Below are 21,240 nucleotides of genomic sequence, written 5' to 3' on the forward strand. Positions count from 1 at the left end.
CAGTTCATTGTAAAACCATCTTCACATGTTTTTGACCTCATCTTGGGCACATTGTGTGAGCCATACTGAGCACAATGATTATGTGGGCACAGATTGTTTGAGTACTGGTGACAACTGATGGTGGTAATGTACAGCCCTGTTGATATCTCTCTGGCAATGTACAGCACTACTCCCTCTGCATGTAGTATCTGTTCCAGTCCATGCCCACTAATTGCTATCGTCTCACTCTTTCGTTCTCCCACTAGACTGCTCGTGAGCCAGGCCCACTCTACCATCTCACATTTGCACATCCTTTGTTGGCTTGGTATGCAATCGGGAAGCCAGCTGACGTAAGTCCGACAGCCGGCTTCCCGTCTGCTTTATCACAGCGAGGGTTAAAAGACAGGCGTCTAATTCTAGACGCCTGTCATTTTGCAGACGCCGGGAGACCGGCGCCAGGCATCCCGATCGAAGTGATGCTGGGCGCCGCAGCAGGCAGCCGTGGGAGGGGGAGAGGGTTTGGTTTAGGGCTCCCAGGGAAACTTGGGGTTAGGCATCCCCCCAGGGGGAGGGAACGTTAGGGTTAAGCACCCCCAGGGGGGACTTAGGTTTAGGCGGCGGGGAAGGGGGGGGGGGGTTAGGTTTAGGCACTGTGGGGAAGGTTAGGGTTAGGCACCCTTAAGGAGGGTTAGGTTAGTTCATACTTACCTGCGGACGATGTGTCGGCCTGCCGCTGTCGGGATTTGAACCGCCGGATTTGTGTCCGGCGGTAATTCGTTTGTATTCCGTCGGCCTCTTATGTACTACTGTAGTTCACCTTATACTGTACATGTAATTGTATTTTGTGTTAATTGCAGATGCTTTTGTGGTGTCACAAATAAACTATGATAATATGTGTGAGCACTGCTGAGAATAGTAAATATGTGAGTGCAGAGTCACTTCTGGGCACAGTGTACACACAAAATTATATTAAAAAAAAGACGATGATTAGGGAGAGTATAAAAAACATTCACCATGCACAAAGCAGTATGTATTTTTAACACAGAACTGGGTCCAGAAGTAAAATTGTGCTGGGGCCAGAGGACTCCAGTCCGACACTTGCCATGCGCTTTTCTTTCATGACTTCTGTAACAGAGGAGGATGTAGCTAGCGTGATTGTTAAAAAAAAAGAAAAAAGTGGAATAGGAAAACTCTCTTGTCTAGATATTGTACAACTCACCATTCAATGATGTGGGCTTCAAACAACTTAACGATGATGGGCATAGTAACCATGTTCCACATAGCCTACTTCTTAGGCAACAAGCATAAAACACTTCAGCAGTGCACAGTACAGTGTAACCACTAACGGTAATGGGTTGGGTACGGGATCAGAGCAGTCAGCATGCACAGTCAGAATACAGACAGCGGCATCCCAACAGTCAGAATCCCAACAGAATTTGGCAAATAACCATAACCCTTACCCACCCTGCCTCTAACCCACCTTTCCCACAGCCCAACCCGAACCATCCCCCTAGTGCATAACCATAACCCCTAACAATAAACCTAACCATAACTCGAAATGTCAAGGGTCAGGATTTAGACTGCTGTTGAGATTCCAGGATTGGGATCCTGAACGCCAGCATCCTGACTGTAGGGATGCCAACTACATCCCACGGTAAATGGCAGTGGAGACTCATAGAACTGAATCTTTCCCTGGAGCATTATGATAAATGTATGGCTAAACATACAGAGATAAATACACCAGTAAAAGTAGTGATTGGGGGTTTGTTATATTGTACTGAAATTAAATTATTATCACTACAAATTGAAAGCAACATTGGTCATCCTAATGCAGGGGCACCCAAATTTTTTTCTTTGAGTGCCATATTAAACAAAAATTATTTTTGACGAAGGGTCACATAATTTCTCACAGTTAGCCTACCAGAGATTTGCTAAGGGTTCTTTGCTCAGTAAATCATATTCTAAGAAATACTAAAACTAATAAAAAAAGATCTTGAAATAAACGTATTTTGATACATTTAAATTGTGCTCACTGTGATGAGCACATTGTAACATAGCAATGTCCCTAGTTCATAATATGCCACAGCAGTGACCCCAATCGAATGCGCCACACCATTATACCTCAATTCAGTGGTTCCCAATCTGTGCGCCGCGGCACCCTGGGGTACAACACTTGCAGGGGTGCCTCAGGTTGATGGTCCAGCACCAAATCAAATTATTTATGGTCAATGTAATATAAATATGTGGACAAACAGAAGCACAAACCTGTCCACCACCACATAACTGAGCCTAAGGATGACAGGTAAGCACAATTTACTTCACTACATTTTTTCATATGCCCTTATAAAAGAGTATACTAGCCATCATGACCATGTTTAAACTTACCTAACCAGCAATGTTTGAACCTACTCCTGTCTATAATCAGTCTCTGCATGGTTCTATGAGTCTGTCTGCCCCACCTAACTGGCTCCAGTCCTGTCTGTGGATTAGGGCAAACTAGAGTCAGAGCAGCAGAGAGAGCCTACCCGTTAGTGATGTTGTCAGGCCGCGCCAAACATAACAACACCGGATGGAGGAATGGGGGCCAGATTTCAGCAGGTGACGGGCTGCGTTTGGTCCGTGGACAGCAGTTTGGCCACCACTATCCTAATGGGTGAAAGTAACTGTCCAGATATAAAAGTAAACAATAAAACTATTGTCTCTGGTAAAGTAAGTGCTTGTTTATCTAGTGTAAAAGACTATGGGGCCTATTCAGCATACCTAAACTTTCTCTGGAGGCAATTAGGTTTAAAACTCACATGGAGTTCTACCTAATTACCGGAGGGATTCATCATTCCTCCTCCCCATAACTATTTCGAAAAGATGTCATTTTTGCGATGACAGCTTTTCGAGAAATAGTTTATTTGTTCAGATAGGAAAAACTAAAACAACCTGCGCCCAAGGACTGCAGCTCAGTCCACACTCAGAAGCACCACTCCTTCAAATACAACAGATAAAAAAAAAAATATGAGTGGTCCACAGAGCACTGTCCCTCACAAATCACGTCTTCTCTTATTCATTCATGGATGGTATAGTATATGTCAAATGATTGTTTTCTCTAAACTTTATTGTGTTCTGCTGGGAAGAAAGTTTGATCAGCTCAAAAAAGCACTGACACTTGTAGACTGGGAAAGCATACATTTAAATAATATGAGATATGGTAAGAACTTACCCTTGTTATCTCTATTTCTACGAAGTCCATAGGGTTCCACAGGATACCTTGGGGATGTCCCAAAGCAGTCCTTTAGGGTGGGGAGCTCCTGTGCAGAAAGGAGAATCCGCCGCCCGAAGGAAGCATCCTGAGAGGCGAAGGTGTCAAACCTATAATACCTCACGAAGGTATGGACAGAGGACCACGTAGCAGCCTTGCAGATCTGGACTGCAGAGGCACCACGTCGAGCTGCCAACGAAGGACCCACAGACCTAGTGGAATGAGCCTTCACAGAAGGAGGAACCGGCAGGCCTTCATGAAGATAAGCTTCAGAAATAGCCATACGGATCCAGGCCGCCAAAGTTTGCTTTGAAGCAGGCCAACCCTTTTTACGGAAGCCATAGAGGACAAACAAGGCGTCCGACTTCCTAAACGAAGAAGTGCGGTCAACATAAGTCCTTAAGGCCCGCACGACATCCAAAGAGGCCTCACCCACTGAAAGACCAGGTGAGTTAAAGGCCGGAACAAAGATTTCCTCGTTAACATGAAACTGGGAAACAACTTTGGGAAGAAACTCGGGCCGAGTGCGGAGCACTGCCCTGTTCCCATGAAAAACCAAGAAAGGGGGTTTACAAGAAAGAGCCCCTAAATCAGAAACACGTATGGCCGAAGCAATAGCCAGAAGGAAAACAGTCTTAGCTGTTAGCCATTTAAGATCCACTGAGCCCAGTGGTTCAAACGGCGGTCCCTGGAGAGCCCTCAGGACCACAGCCAAATCCCAAGGCGCCACAGGTGGAACAAAGGGCGGCTGAATGCGGAGAACACCTTGCATAAAGGTGCGCACATCCGGGATTGTAGCAATCCTACGGTGAAACCAGACAGACAGGACCGTAACCTGTACCTTCAAAGAAGCAAGGCGAAGCCCATGATCTAGTCCCGCTTGTAGGAAGGTGAGTATCCGAGACAGACGAAATTCCCGCGGTGCATAACGTCTCGGTCGACACCACTGGAAGAACGTATGCCACACGCGATGGTATATCCACGCGGAAGACGGCTTCCAAGCTCGTAACATGGTACGCACCACAGAGCTGGAAAACCCCCTGGACCTCAGCATGGCTGTCTCAACAGCCACGCCATCAAAGACAGCCGAGTCAGGTCCGGGTGAAGACAAGGACCCTGTGACAGAAGGTCCGGTCGTAGTGGCAACCGCAGAGGACTGTCCACGGACAGACCCTGAAGGTCTGAGAACCAGTGCCGTCTGGGCCACATGGGAGCTATCAACAGGAGCGTCCCTCCTTCCTGTTTGAATTTCCGGATTACCCGTGGAAGAAGGGAGACCGGAGGGAACAGGTATGCGAACCGGAATGTCCACCGGACGGACAGAGCATCCACCAGAGACGCCCCTTCGTCTCTTGTGCGAGACCCGTACACCGGCAACTTGTTGTTGTGCCGGGACGCCATGAGGTCGATCCCTGGAAGACCCCATCTGTCCACCAGCAGTTGAAAAATGTCCGGGTGCAGGGACCATTCCCCCGGATGAACGTCCTGGCGACTTAGAAAGTCCGCCTCCCAATTTAGCACTCCCGGGATGAAGACCGCTGATATGGCCGGAAGATTGCGCTCCGCCCATACCAGGATCCGAGAAACCTCCACGAGAGCCGCCCGACTTCGGGTTCCTCCTTGCCTGTTTATGTAGGCCACGGTGGTAGCGTTGTCCGACTGGACCTGTACCGGACGACCCTGGAGAACCCGATGTGCCTGCTGGAGAGCATTGAAGACCGCACGGAGTTCAAAGATATTGATTGGAAGCTCCACTTCTGTCGGCTTCCACCTGCCCTGGAACAAGTGTGGACCTGAAACTGCTCCCCAGCCCCGAAGACTGGCGTCCGCTGTCAACAGGACCCAATTTGGAACCCAGAACGGACGTCCCATGCTGAGATGGGTCGTCTGTAACCACCAGGCAAGGGACAGGCGAATCTCCGGGGTGAGCACAATCGTCTGGGACTTCAGAGACTGAGGCAGCCCGTTCCACTTGGACAGGATCAGGTGCTGCAGAGGTCTGGAGTGAAACTGGGCATATTCCACCATGTCGAACACCGACACCATGGAGCCCAGTAACCTCATCGCCGAGTGTAGAGACACCCGGCGGCTGTGCAGGCAACTGCGCACCCTCGACTGTAAAGCAGAGATCTTTTCCCCCGTCACGAAGATCCTTTGCTGTTCCGAGTCCAATAAGGCTCCGAGGTGCAGAATCCACCGAGACGGGATTAGAGTGGACTTCTGCCAGTTGATTAGCCAGCCGTGCCGTTGCAGTAGCGCAATGGTCAGGTCCAAGTGGCGTAGAAGGAGCTCTGGAGATCCTGCCACCAATAAAAGGTCGTCCAAGTACGGCAACATGCGGACTCCCTGCAGCCGCAGAGAAGCCGCCATGACCGCCATCACCTTGGTGAACACACGTGGTGCTGTCGCCAGGCCAAAAGGTAACGCCCGAAACTGGAAGTGGTCGCTGTGGATTGCAAACCTGAGGAACTGTTGATGGCGCAAAAGAATAGGGACATGCAGGTAAGCGTCCTGTATGTCCAATGACACCACGTAGTCCCCAGGTTCCAGCGCCAGAATGATGGACCGTAGGGTCTCCATCCAAAACTTCGGTACCCGCAAAGACTTGTTGAGAGCCTTGAGGTTGAGAATTGGACGATACGACCCATTGGGTTTCTGTACCAAAAAAAAGATTTGAATAGAAACCCTGGCCCCTCTGGGAGAATGGAACAGGTACTATAACTCCAGCCTGGAGCATAGTGTGCAATACCTTCCGCAGCTCCGTAGCCTTGTTCCGGTCTGATGGTAGACCCGTGGTGAAGAATCGAGCTGGGGGTCTGTGCCGGAAAGAGAGGGCGTACCCGTGGGAGACCACCTCGAGAACCCAAGTGTCTGTCGTAGTGACCGACCAACACTGGGCGAACTGCAGCAGGCGGCCTCCCACTTTGGGATCCCCCAAAGGGAGGCCCGGACCGTCAGGCCGCAGGCTTGTCATCTGGCTTAGGGGCCGGACGTCTGGTACTCCATGCCTGCTTCCGGGGCTTGGCCGATTTCTTAGGGCCAGCCTGTCGAGGAAAAGACTGTGGTTTGGGCCTGCCCTGGGCCCTATAAGACCGAAAGGACGATGGTCCAGAACCAGAAGGAGCAGCGGCCGACGGGAGACAAGCCGATTTGGCTGCCGCGAGCGTGGCCACAATCTTGTCCAGATCCGGACTGAAGAGAACTTCTCCGGTAAATGGCAACGCCTCCAAACCCTTTTTGGAATCTGCGTCCGCCTTCCAGGATTGCAGCCACAAGGTGCGACGAGCAGCCACCGTTGCTGAAGAAATTCTAGACACCAGAGTACTAATGTCTAAGGCCGCCTCGTTGATATAAGTGGCCGAATCACGGAGATTACCAATCAACTCCGCCTGTTCGGCCGGACAGTCGGAATCAAAAGACGCCTCTAATGAATCCGCCCAGTGCTCCATCGCTCTGGCAACCCAGCAAATGGCCATAGCCGGCCGTGCTGCCCCCCCCCGCAAGGGAATAAGCGGACTTCAGGCAGATCTCCACCTTGCGGTCCGTAGCATCCTTAAGGGAGGACATGGATGGCATCGGCAATGTGGCACTACGGACAAGACGGGTCACGTGAGAATCCACCTGTGGAGGGGATTCCCACTTTGCAAAATAATTATCCGCGAACGGATAAGCCACTGCCAGGCGCCTCTGCGGCTGGTATCTTTTGCCAGGCTGTTTCCACACCTCCTCTAAATGGTCCACTAACTGACCCGAAAGAGGAAAGACTGTGGCATCGCTCTTCACATCTTTAAAAAAGGCATACTCGGATTTAGCCGCTGGGGGAACTTCGTCCTCAATCACCAAGGCTGTGCGGACTGCCCGAATAAGTCCAGGAATATATACCTTGGACTTAGCGGCAGCATCCTTAGTATGGAGAGGTTCCTGATCGTAAGGATCCAGAATCTCCCCATCATCAGACGTCCCCTCGTCATCCTCATAAGGAGCCGACAGAGACGCCACCGGCCGTTTATGTGGCCGCATCACAGACTCCCCTTGCAACACATCTGACAAGTGCTGTACAGAACTCGTCAGGGAGTTAACCCACGCCGGCTCCTGAGAAACCGGGAGCGGGGAAATAGGGAGACTGTGGGGTACCACCAATTGTCGTGGGAAACCCTGCATGGGTGACGACACCACTGACCACTTGGACAAACCCATCGGCGGAAACGCGGGCTGCGGAGCTAACTGGCCCACTAAGGTTGTAAGCGCCTGAGCGAAACAAGCCCAGGGCGGCTCCTGTACCGATGCTGTAACCGTAATAGGCCGCGCCATAGACAAACACTGCCGGCAGAGGCCCTCCGCGCTACCCTCCCCCTCCGCTAACGGTACTTTACACGTAGCACACTGTAGTCGGAGAGGAAAATCACTTTCAGACATGATGGCACGAAGTATGTGACCCCTCTCACCAATTATATATTAAATAGGCGAGAGACCACCCTGCAGCACCGCACCGCAAGGGCTTAGCAGAAAGGACAGGGACAGTAATAAAGCTGACAGTTAGAAGAAAAGTTACAGGCAGCAGCGCTAGCACAGTCACATACAATGCAAAGAAAAATCAATTCCTGCACTAACAGCGCTGATCACTCAACTACGCAGACACAGGGCCTGGTAGGACACAGTGCAGCATACAAAGACCTGACCCAAATCGGAGGTATGCGGGGGGACCCAGACCACGATGCTTCCGTCCAGCGCTTCCAGCAGCGTTCACCATGCGTTGGAAAGATGGCCACCGAGGAGCAGAGAGGAGGCTGGCCTGGGGGAGGAGCGCTGCTACAGGACAAGTCGGCAAGTGTGCAGAGAGGGCTGTGCGAAGCGGGGGAGGCGCCGGCTGTGAGACAGGGAAGGCACGCTCCCCTGGCATGCATTTAACCCACAGGACGCCGCAGCGCTACCGCTCTGCTGCGGTCCGCTGTCCCAGGGGGTAGTGGAAGCGCAGGTTCAATACCTGGCTCCACGCTGCAGCCAGTCCCCAGGGAGCCCCCTGCCTGGGGACTCTGGACCATGTGACAGCGGGGACCCACCGCGGAACCCCGCTGCTTACCTGCTGTCCCCCTTGAATCCGGCCATGGTCCGGAACATCTGGGGTCACCGCTAGCTGTGACCCCAGATGCTCACCAGCATCCCCGGATCGGTACCGGCGTTCTGGTACCGGCAGGGGTGTAGGGAAGACAGCATGGATGTCAGGACTGACTGTCCATGCTGTTCATCCAGATGTGCAGCCACAGCTGCATGAAGAAAAAGCTTCAGGGGCTCTTCTAGCCCCCACTCCAACAGGTGCACCCGACTCCGGCCGGGCACCAAACTAAACTGAGGTGCCTTGGCTCGGGGGCGGGGTATAGGAGGGGGACCCTAGTGCATCCTGGGAGGCTGAAAGCTTAACTCTATGGTGCCCGATGACTGACGTCACACCTATACCCCAAGGTATCCTGTGGATACCCTATGGACCCTGAAGTAGAAAAATGCACTGAGACAAAATTGGAAATTATAAAAATGTTTAAACAAATGTTTTTGAAATTACGTATGGAGACCACAATTTCTAGACGTAAAAGGCAAGCAATGTGATTAAATTAAATGAATTAGCGCTTTTAACGGGAAGAAGCATTTAAATTGTTAAAATTAGAATCAACCAAATTTTTATAATGGAAATATTTATTTACAGCTATTTACATAGCGCACACATGCTACAAAGCACCATACAGAGAATATTATTAGTAATTCACATCGACATGTACACACTTAGGGGTATATTTACTAAAAGTGCAAGTTTTTTTTGTCCGCAGCAACCAATCAGATTAACATATCTAGCACCATCTAGCTAGAATCTGATTGGTTTCTATGGGCAACATTTCCACTTCTAAAAACCAAACAGATAAAGAAAGGGTTGTCTTTTTAGATGCACAGTTAAAATACTAAAAAAAGTTACATTTTAATATTAAAATATACATATTTTTACAGTGTGAAATATTAAAAGAAAAAAGAATGTGATCAAAGAATTAGAAATAGTGCATTAAAATAATTATTATGGCTAATACAAGTCTGTATATCTATTTTCCATGAAAAATTATATATAATAGTGGTTTATATATGTATATGTCAATTATTAATTAAATCCACTTATTTCTTCCTATCAGAGTTGTTATTTATTCCACAGTCAGATTGTATCAGTGTGTAATCAAAATTACATAGACAGTTGGTAAACCTTGGATTTCTAGTTATACTGGATACATTTGTAATTCTTGTGCTTTTTGACATAAAGAGGCAGATTGAACACAAACTATGTTACAAATATGACTATACTCCAAGGAGTCAGACAACTCTCCTCTTTTCCATCACTATGTGTACTACATTGGTTATTCAATCACATCCACTCATATGTTCCATTTATAAGTGCACAGAATCCATATATTGGTTGTATAAAATCAATATCTCAGGTATATTAAATATATTTAAATTTAAATTAATGGTTTTGTTGTTCTCTATGTATTGGGCTTATCGGTTATATTATTCTGACGTGAAAAGACTACTAATAGTGGCAGATGCAGCAATTTTATATAGAGTCCATATTATTCAACCATATTAAACTGAAGGATATGGCTTTTATTTAGTCAGTATACATGCTATACTGCCTCTTCAGTGTTGCTATTATAATCAGCTTTTGTTAATCTGGACAGTGATACTATTAATTCATTGTTATTTAGTGCTACAATTGTGTTAACCATATGTTAGTTTGTACATAATATAAAGCTTATAAGCTATCTCTCCTGTTGTATTTCCCACTGTTACACAGTCAGAATTGTATAGACAAAATCTTACAGACCAATCGTTATACGACCAGTGGGAACTTGTTAAGTGATTGTGAGAAATAAATGTCTCATACATTGAGTTTATACCACACTGTTATTATACCATGCGGTGCGGTGCTTGTACCAAACACTGACACGCTCTTTCAAGTTTATCACTCACTTATCACACATGACGTCTCTCCCATAATGCAGAGTGGCCCGGCCCGGGAGGATGGATGGAGGAGCGGATGGCGGCGGCGATTCAGGTAAGTGTTTATTTTTTATTTGTATTACGTGTGTGTGTCTGTCTGTGTCTACTAAGGGGGGGGGGTGGACAACTACTGGGGGCAACTACTATTGGGGGCAATACAGGGGGGGGGGACTACTATTGGGGGACACTACAAGGGAGAGGACTACTGCTGGGGGCAATACAAGGGGGGGGACTACTATTGGGGGCACTACAAGGAGAGGCTACCACTAGGGGAACTATAAGGGGGGGACGGACTACTACTAGGGCCACTATTTAAAGGGCACTGCATACGGGGCACCACTATTGGGGACACTGCATGGGGCACTATATAAGGGGCATTGCATAGGGGGTACCTCTACTGGGGAAACTGCATTGGGTGGACTACTACTATGTAAGGGGGCTTACTACTGTGGGCACAATTGGTGGGTAGGGGCCCCAGTGCATTGCTTTGCCCAGGGCCTACACTGCTGTTAAGCCAGCCCTGCCCCTTTGCCCCCAGAATAGACAAAAATCTTTGTGGCATGAGTTAAACAAGGTTCTGGAAACATTACTTGGAGATTGTGGCCCACATTTACATGCTAGTATCATGCAGTTGCTGCAGCTTTGTTGGTTGCACATTCATGTTGAAATTGCATTGAGATCTGGTGACTTATGAGCTCATTGGAGTGCACTGAACTCATTGATATTTTTGTGGAAGCAGCCTTGTGACCATGTGCTAAAGATTTAATTGATGGTTAATGTATTATTGGGGTACACAGAAAAGTGGTAGAGCTGCAAAATGTATGGTGTGTTAGCCTGCTGGGAGAAGACATTAGAAGATGGGTAGACTGAGGCCAGAATAAAACATTTCCCACATCATTAAACCATCATCACCTTAAATAGTTGTCAGAAGGCAGGATGGATCCATGCTGTTAAATACAAACCTGACCCTACCATCTGCATGTCACAGTACAAATAAAGAAAGCAAATCATCATCAAAGAAGGCAACCTTTTTTTTTCCAATCTCCATCTGTCCAGTTTTGGTGAGCCTGTGCCCACTGTAGCCTCAGTTTCTGTTCTTGGCTGACAGAACCCAGTGTGGTCTTCTGTTGCTGTAGCTCATCCACTTCAAAGTCTGACATGCTGCATGTTCAGTGATGCTTTCTGCATACCACTGTGGTAATGCATGTTTTTTTAGTTACTGGTGAATCTGGTCATCTTGAATTTGTCTGGCTATACTCCTCCGGCTTCTTTCACTAACAAGGCATTTTTCCCCAAAGATCTGCCATGTATTTAAGGTTTTTCTTTTACACACCATTCTCTGTAAACTCTACAGACTAAAGCTGGCCACACATTAGACCAACTTACATCCAACTTGTTGATTGGTTGGAATGAAAATCTGGTAACGTATGGGATTAAATGATGATCAGAAATTTGCTCCTAAATGCCAGAAAACAGATGAAAATGGTCGTTCAGAAAAGTTTGTTATGTTTGATCTACAATTTGTTCAAACAACAGTTTTTGTCCGTTTTCCGGTGTTTGGGAGCAAATTGCTGATTGTCATTTGCTTTCACTCCTTACCAGATTTTCATTCCAACCAATCAACTAGTTGGATGGTTGGATGTAAGTTGGTCTAATGTGTGGCCAGTTTAACTGTATGGATGACAATCGCAGGAGAGTACCCATCTGACACCAACAATCATTCGGGAGTAAGAGTCATTTAGATCACATTTCTTCCCCATTCTGAACACGAGTTGAACCATTTGAACATGGCTGCATGCTAAGCATGTTGCGCCACATGATTAGCTGATTAAAGTGCCCACGGATTATAACACATGCAGTACTGTACACATGGAGTGGCTCAGTAAATGAAGTCGGTGGGCCTGATTCAGAGGTGCACACAAAGTCAGTGTTTGCAGATCTGAGCAATTTAATACTGCACGTGCAGCAAGTTAGAATACTGACAGGGGTCTTGGTGAGGATGTAGACGCATTTATAGGGGGGGTTTCGGAGGGTGGGGAGGCAAATGTAGGCATGTAGAGACCATTTGGGAGCATGCAAATTCATACACAGTTGTAAAGGCTCCAGTGGCTTACTTGCATTAGACATTCTGTGCGACCAATGGTGTGTCTTTGTATGCAAGTAGCAGATTTCAAACAGCACTAGAAAGCATCTGAGCAGCAGCGAAATTTGCATATTTTAGCATAACCGCTGCATACTGAGTCACAGCTGCAATGGGATTTATTGCTGGGTCCTAATACCTTTGCGACACTTCATAAGAGTGAAACTTTGTTCATCTCTTCTACCTTTATGCCAGACAATAAATTTTAATATAAATAATATATATGTCCTGTGTACAACCAGAAATGCCGCACAGGGTGCATGTTGGAGAGGGCAACATAGTTGTCTCCCCAAAGGCACTGGTCTCTAGCTTTTGGGTTATCTGGAAGGACACCCTACTGCCTGGAATGGAGACCGGCACACGGTCCCCTCCTCAGTGAGATCAAATGTGCTGGTGACAGGGGTGGAGTGATGGCTTGGGGCACATAAGTAATGCCCTGCTACGGTATGTGTTATTCATTATAACACGTAAGTAGTAGTTTTGACAATTAAAACATTTTAGTATTAAACTTATGTTTGGTATAACTGAGTTTTTCTTTAGGAATGGAAAGCCACCAACCTGTCACACAGAGTTGTCCTTTAAGAAGATTCTATGACGTGTATCAGACTATGGTCGCTGTAAACAAGTAACATGATCTTTGATGTGGTCTCAGTTTGACTAAAGAGAAGGATTTATTGAACAATGGTTCTTCCTACTATTCTAGTTGGTAGCGTGGAAACATTATTCTGTAACATTAAATGGCAAAATATCATTGTCCAAAGGGAAACCGAATACTTTTTTTCATCTTATTTTTGCTTTGTTTTACAATAAGTGCCCTGTAAAATAAAAATAAAAAAAATAGACGGCATCATATTTTTTCCCATGCAGATGGAAAGATCATTCACAAACCACAAAAGAAGAAAGTGCTATCAAATAATGAAAAAGTATTTTTGATATTAATTTTATTAAGAAAAATAGAAAAAGTTTATTCACTTTTTAATTGTATTATTATAAAACAATTTATTAATGGCAATATACACCTGCTGTGAGGGTAAAATTGATCTGTAGTACTAAAAATAATGATTTTCATGGCTGTAGGTCACTTTAGGGGTTGTCTGAAAAACACAGGAGGTACAACAACCAGAACTGGCATCTGCTGGCTATCTCTACCTATGCTCCACATTGAAGAAAAACTAAACATTTTATGAAGATGAAGAAAGAAGAAAAGAGCTAAAAAGGATGAGATATGACAATGATTGTGCATGACAGTTCAAATTACGGAAACCCTGCAAATGTGTTTCTCAATATTGTTTTTTATTATAAAAGCGTTTATTTCTCAAAGAGTTGAGCTCATATGGGGGGGAATTCAATTCAACGCGATGTTGAACAGCCGCGGGAGGGAGCTCCCGCAGCTATTCAATTCACCGCGCTGTTTGGGGGCGCTAAGGATTTCTTCTCGCACCCCCTGGGGATGCGAGGAGAAATCCAACCAAAGTGCCGGGCGCGCAGCTGTTTTTTTGCTTATCGCAGCGCTAACAGCTGTGCGCCCGGCACTTTGGTCAGAGAATGTCGGTTAACGCGCTTTAATACCCTTGTTAAGGCGCGATAACCGGCATTCTCCGACCACAAAGCGCGGTGAATTGAATAGCTCCGGGAGCTCCCTCCCGTGGTTATTCAACATCGCGTTGAAATTACTTTACTGGGGTATTTATCAAACTATGTACTAAGCCTTGAAGAGAGAACGTAAACAACCAATCAGCTCCTGTCACTTTACAGGCTAGGTTTGAAAAATAACAGGAGCTCATTGGTTGGTACTTTATCTCTCTCTCCAAGGCTTAGTACATAGACCACAAAGTTCCAACCAATCAGCTCTTAACTAATTTTTCAAACACAGCCTGTAAAATGTAAAGCTGGCTACACAGTAGACGACCTGTGTACCTAGCCGTTGGCAGATGTGACGGACGACATATTGTGCAGTCTGTACACACACCACACAATTTGGTTAAAGACCACACGATATGTGGTTCCCCCACAGCATCCACATGCATGGCATTGTCAGTCACATCTTCAGATTGAGCAGCATGTAAGAGCTGACCTGAAGATGTGACTGACGCCGTCGCTTGAGCGCCCATAATGCGTACGCATTTCAATGATTTGTCGTTCCAATTTTTTCGAAATCGGCAAAATGGTTCAAAGTATTGTCTAATGTGTACCCATCTTTAGTTAGAAGCGGATTGGTTAGTAGTTTATCGCTCACAATTTTATCTCTCCAAGCTTTGATAAATAGTAGTGTATATTTTTGTTATACGTTTAAACAAATGTTAAATATTAAGATGGACATCTGGATAAACACTATTCTGCATTTACGGTAAGCTCTTTAAAGCGGGATACACACTAGAGCGATGTGTACCAGGACAGTATGGCGGAAGACAGGCCGATATATCGTATCCGCGCTACACATCAGAACCATGTAATGAAGGATGGAACAATCCCTCGTTGGGCGCCCATTAGATAACGAAGCAACAATTGAATTGCGCCGTTGGGTGCCCATTAGATAAGGTGCCCAATAAATTGAATCATCCCCAAATAGACCAAAGGCAGAAACAAAAAAAGTCCTGCAACCAGAATGACCTGCAGCAAAAGGCAAAGGACTGGAACCCTATTCGGCAGAGCCGTAACTAGACTTCTTGGAGCTCTGGACCAGAAAGAGCATTGGCGCCCCCGCATTTTTCAAAGAGAGATATAAGATGCGTGCCCAAAAAAGGGGTGTGGCCTCATGGGGAAGGGGCATAACAAATCTGATTTGTCCCATACAATGATGAAGGGGTACCGATCCCGTTCTACCACTGTTATCCAGGTGTCACTGCTAAATAAAGTGTGAACCCAATGGTTGCAGTGATGAGACAATTATGCAGTATAATCCACCAGCTCTAGATGTAGGAGAGCACTGGTGAAGCTGCACAAGCCTGGAGGCGGCAGCATAGATTACTGACTGAAGGTGTAGAAAGAGCGCTATTTTTAGTGTATATGCAGCAAATATCAGCGGCGAGGAGGTCCCTATATATACCCTGCACCAGCAGCTGAACTCACTGGCAAAGGTACTCATGGTGTGCTGGTAACACAATCGGTGGCTGTGTTCAGGGCTGCCATCAGAACAGATAGCTCCATGTGTACGGTGTCTGACTGCCACGTGAGAGGTGATGGCTTGAGTCCTGGGTATGACAGTATTTAGAAGTGTATAAATAAAAAAAAAAAGGAGGAGGTGACTGAAGGTGCTGGGGAAGGTGGCAAGATGGAGGGGGAGTTGACGAGGGAGGAGATAGGGGAGGCCAGGAGATGCTGGGGATAAAAGAAAAAGGAAGATACAAGTGAGAGTGATTATAAATAGGAAATTGACAGGCCCGAGCAGCACCATCGGCCCTGCGTTGCCCTGTGCGGTGGCACATGTCACACCGCCCTAGTTACGGCCCTGCTATTAGGTGAGGAAAAGATTCATTAATCACAATTGAAAGTAAACTTTCAAAGGACAGACTACATCTACTTTCACAACAGAGGAATGGAGCTGAAAAAAACTATTCATTTCCAATGGGTCACTATGATTAGGCTACATGCAAGAATATGCTTAATGCATCAGGTTTCACTTGTTTTCAAATACTACAATGCAGACTATAAGCAACAGCCTCTAACAAGCTGCAAGGCGAGCATGGTACATTGATGAAAATCTGCTGGTATGCCCCCCAAAAAAGCACATCCAGGTTCTCTCCACAGACATTACTGCAGAGGGGGAGGGACAACAGGCAATAGCAGATTAGAATTCTGCATGCTTTCCTGGTGAGAAATGTGCACATTATGTAGCTGCAGTGCTAGAGGAATAGAAGTGCATGGATAAAACATGGCCTACATTCAAAGACAAGAACAGGTTTTAATCCCAAATGTTTTGGGTAAATGGTACAGGAGAAGGGGCACTGTATGGATCACAGCATGGCTAGATACAAAATAATATTACAAAAGGGTGCATACACTCCAATATATACTGTACTATTTTTTTAATAATATGAACCATCTCCAAATGGACAGGAATTATAAATATTCTGTTTAATATAAATTTAAATATAGAAACAATCAATATATTTATCACACATCACATAACAGAGTTGTCTGCCTTGCAATCTTCAGGTTTCATGACTGAAAATGGAATCCAAATATAGAGGATGAGCTACATTCCAGCCATTCCCAAAAAGGCATATATATTTTTAGGGTAAATTGGTCCATAATTTTGTTTTATACAAATAAAACACAAAATGAAACCATATACTTAGCAGTTTGAATTTCCAGTGATTAACAATAAATGCTTATGAACCTGAAATGTATATAGAACAGGAGGGGTGATTGAGGGAGGCAGTTAATTATTTTTATTCTATAGCTTCTACACATTTGCAACACACCCAATAGGTAGTAAAAGGTTTGATCTGCAGCCCTCAAGCATCCTTCTCTCATATATATATATTTTACATAAGAGCTAGTGTTACTAGAATGAATATAGGGCTGTAGATTTTATCATTGGAAATCTAAAATGGAAATGTGGAAAGGCGTGAAATTAGAATGACCTTATGACATCGCTCATATGGGGAGTTGACGTTTATAGATCAGATGTCATTTATTAAACCTGCCCATAGTCAGCAAATCAGCAATCAAGTTAATTATTCTAACACTTATTTACCCTCCCCCCAAAAAAACAATGTAACATAATCAAGAAAAATGCATAGTCTATTCAATGAAGTTCATAAATTATTCAGTGTATTTATTTTAACACCTATGTTTAAAAATAGCTCAGAATATCACATATCATACACCCTTTCATTAGAAAGAAAATCGCAATAGACAAAAAGACTTTTTAAATGGCATAAGTCAATTTGTTTCCTGAGCACCCAGCAGCCCCATCTTTATATGCCATGAAATATGCAGAAGGTTTTTAAACCACTAAAATAGGGATCAGCCTTGAGCTAATTACTGCAATTCTCTAAATATAGTTAAATACCAAATAGAGACGCGATGGCACTATAAAGTGTGCATTTCAGCACATAGACGTATTCTATTTAATACAGATTACAGTATAATAGTTTATAATGTGAATAATACAATGGGATCTAGCGTTGTACTGACAGACCCACTGGTTATATTATATGGATGCTGATAATTTCCTCCCTCCCCCACCACTCTCCATCAGAGCAAGCAAAACGTACAAGAAACGGGAAGAAGGGGGTTATGGCAGCTCCTATAATTAGCTCAGAAAGCTGCCTGGTCCCAAATAAAAAGACAGAATGTAGAAATGAGATTGCTCGGGATGAGAGGAAGGCAGCATCTTCCTATGACAAATGAAGGTTAGCAACTCCACAGCTGTGCAGCCATAGCCCTGTACATGGGGACACTGCAATGTGCCGCACAGACTTTTATCATTCTACGTCGTATTTCCCACAGTTTTCTACAAATCCCCCAATAATAAAGAAGGCTCCTCAGCATTGCTCTCACCTCACTGTGTTCTGCTCGGCTTCTATTGCACCAATGCAGCAGCCTTCTCCCTGCACCTGCAGAGCACTCGCTGACGTCAGCTGATTGACAGCGGCAAAGTGGTGGTAGGCGTGGCTTCACTTCGGCATCCCAGCCCGCCCGGCTGGAAAAGAAATGATTTGATTGGCACTGGAAAACAGCCAATGAAACAGCGCCGCCTATGTTGATGGATGGAGAAGGGCAGGTCCTGGTTGCCTTGGTGAATGGGGATTATAGTTTCGCCCCTTTTGCCTCCAACCTGGGAGAGAGAGAGTAAATTATAGATGAAGGAAGGAGGCTACTAGCGGCTGATGCCTGACAGGAGCTGCGTGTGACATAGCAGCAGCAGGCGGACATGGCACTACTCAGTCATAAGGCACAGCGCAGCCATGGCCATTCATCATTATCAGCTTCTTTAGCTGCAGTCAGAAAGTAGAGGACATGTCAGGCTTACAGGGTTTGCAGTAGATGGGATGAGATGTTATTATACAATCGAAGACTATATAACGGGTGTGGATTAACAGATAAGACAGTAAAAACGTCGACAGTGTCTAGATGGACACCAGATGTTAGTCAATAGGTCGACACACTAAAGGTCAACATGTAAGAAGGTCGACAGGTAGAAATAGTCATAATATCAAAAATATTGTCGATACATGATTTTTTTTGCCAGCCCTAATCTTCACCCTAACCCTCCCCTTGGTGCCTAACCCAACTCTAACCTAACTGTTAGTAAGTGCCTAACCCTCCCTCCTGGTGCATAACCCTATCTGTCAGGGTAAGTGCCTCAGCATCGGGGTAAATGCCTAACTCTAAAAAATAATAACTTGTCAACCATTTCTCTGTTGACCTTTTGACCATGTCGACCATTTGTACCTGCCGACCTTCTGACATGTCGACCTTTAGTATGTCGACATATTGTCCCTGTCGACCTATTGACTGTCTAACATCTGGTGTCTATCTAGACATTGTCGAACTTTTTACTGCCTTATCTATACTGCCATACTCTCTCCTGCTGAACCATAACTGAAACATTTTAAGTTTTGTTTTTCAGTTATGAAACAATATTATTATCAGTTATGTATAGCTATGTTGCATCCAACAGCAGAAAACATTTACGTTCAGTAAACAACTATCTGACATGCACAATAAAATAAATAAATAAAAATCATAAAAGCCTAAAGGTGCCCATCCACTAGCAGACGTGAAAACGACTGCACATTTACGACATTGTAATCGTGCAGTCATTTGTCAGTCTGTGATGAGCCTGCACTGAAAGAGCAGTCGTTCAGTGCAGGCTCATCAATCATCTGCAAACATGCTCAACCTGACGTTATCGTCAGGTTGACCAGCATGTTTGCACGATGATAGATGTCTAAACGACCAGCGGGCACTCACATCGCTGGTTGTTTTAGACATTTTTGCAAATGATTGAACGATTGTTATCGTTCAATCGCTCAACTTAATCGTCTAGTGGATGGGCACCTTAAAGGTGCATATACACTAGATGATTTTTTAAAGGATATTGCAGATAACAACACATCGTTACGACAATTTCGTTTAATCGTCCAGTGTGTACAACTTAGATTGTTAACGATGTGCGCTCCCGCGGGTCGTTAATGATATCCCCAGTCGTCTGTACTTGCAGTACAATCTGGGGATATCATTAGCGATACCATGCTGCAGAATGCAGCATAGCCCGGTCCGCCTGCCGTAGTTCGTCATTGCCGGCATCAGCAAGTGTGTATGCACTTTCCGATGCCGCCACCCCCGCCAGGTCCCGCCGCTGACAATATCGCTGGGTACACACATCGTTTGGTGTGTACCCAGCTTTAAACAGCACTTTACCAGGAATTACTGTATCAGGGGTGTATCTAGAAATCTGAGCGCCCCTGGCAAAGTAAGGGCCTGGCGCCCCTCACCCCATTGGCAGTTAGCAACGCAGGATTTTTAGTGGGATATACATATATATATATATATATATATATATTAGGGGTGAGCGGGTTCGGATTTCTGAAATCCGAACCCCCCCGAGCCCCCCCCCGATCCGAGGCAGATCCGAGTCAGGCTCGACTTTTCCCGCCTGACTCGGATCTGAAATCGAGGCAAAACGTCATCATCCCGCCTTCCAGGTCTCGCGGGTTTTGGATCCTATATAAGGTACCCGCTTCGGTGCCATTTTCTCATTCGGCTGTGGACAGTGAAGAGGGAGGGTGGGAGTTAGGGCTGGCTGGGCTGTGTAGCGTAGTGTAGTGTAGTGCAGTGTTGTGTTGTGCTGTGCTGTGCTGCTGTTGTCCATGAGGGCTGTGTCCACTCCTCCAAAGTCCATAGGGGCTGGCTGTGTTGTGTTGTGCTGTGCTGCTGTTGTCCATAGGAGCTGTCCACTCCTCCAAAGTCCATAGGGGCTGGTTGTGTTGTGCTGTGCTGCTGTTGTCCATAGGGGCTGTGTCCACTCCTCCAAAGTCCATAGGGGCTAGCTGGACTGTGTTGTGCAGTCAGTTGTCCATAGGGGCTGTGTCCACTCCAAAGTCCTGTGCAGTCCCAGTCCTAAAGGGGTGCTGTAGTGTTGTCCAGGGGGTGCTCTGTCCATCAGGGGTGCTCCCCCCAAGTGCAAAAAAAAATAAAACATATTTTCTGTGTTTGTGAATTGTGTGCGCAGTAGCCGCAAGTACATCAACAAAGTAGTGCCAAGCGTGTGCCTGTGTCATAAGTAAAGGGCCGGCTGGCTTGACCGTTAAAGGGTGCTGTAACCCCCAAAGTACACTCCAAACAAAATAAAAAAATATTTTCTGTGTTTGTGAATTGTGTGCGCAGTAGCCGCACGTACATCAACAAAGTAGTGTCATAAGTAAAGGGCCGGCTGGCTTGACCGTTAAAGGGTGCTGTAACCCCCAAAGAACACTCCAAACAAAATAAAAAAATATTTTCTGTTTGTGAATTGTGTGCGCAGTAGCCGCACGTGCATCAACAAAGTAGTGCCAAGCGTGCGCCTGTGTCATAAGTAAAGGGCCTGCTGGCTTGACCATTAAAGGGTGCTGTAACCCCCAAAGAACACTCCAAACAAAATAAAAAAATATTTTCTGTGTTTGTGAATTGTGTGCGCAGTAGCCGCACGTGCATCAACAAAGTAGTGTCAAGCGTGCGCCTGTGTCATAAGTAAAGGGCCGGCTGGCTTGAACGTTAAAGGGTGCTGTAACCCCCAAAGTACACTCCAAACCAAATAAAAAAATATTGTCTGTGTTTGTGAATTGTGTGCGCAGTAGCCGCACGTGCATCAACAAAGTAGTGCCAAGCGTGCGCCTGTGTCATAAGT

General features: G+C 45.9%; 1 protein-coding gene across 1 annotated transcript in view; it reads right to left on the bottom strand.

Annotated features, from left to right (window-relative positions):
* RAB3A (RAB3A, member RAS oncogene family) overlaps positions 1-17,990 on the bottom strand; it is an 86,365-nt gene extending 68,375 nt beyond the window's left edge. The window contains exon 1 of the mRNA XM_088450866.1: positions 17,910-17,990. The gene's annotated coding sequence lies outside the window, so the exon portion shown is untranslated. The remainder of the gene's footprint in view (positions 1-17,909) is intronic.
* Between the last annotated feature and the right edge of the window lie 3,250 nt (positions 17,991-21,240).

This window comes from Taudactylus pleione, unplaced genomic scaffold (assembly GCF_031769625.1).
Source record: "Taudactylus pleione unplaced genomic scaffold, aTauple2 ptg000532l, whole genome shotgun sequence".
In the NCBI taxonomy this organism is placed as follows: domain Eukaryota; kingdom Metazoa; phylum Chordata; class Amphibia; order Anura; family Myobatrachidae; genus Taudactylus; species Taudactylus pleione.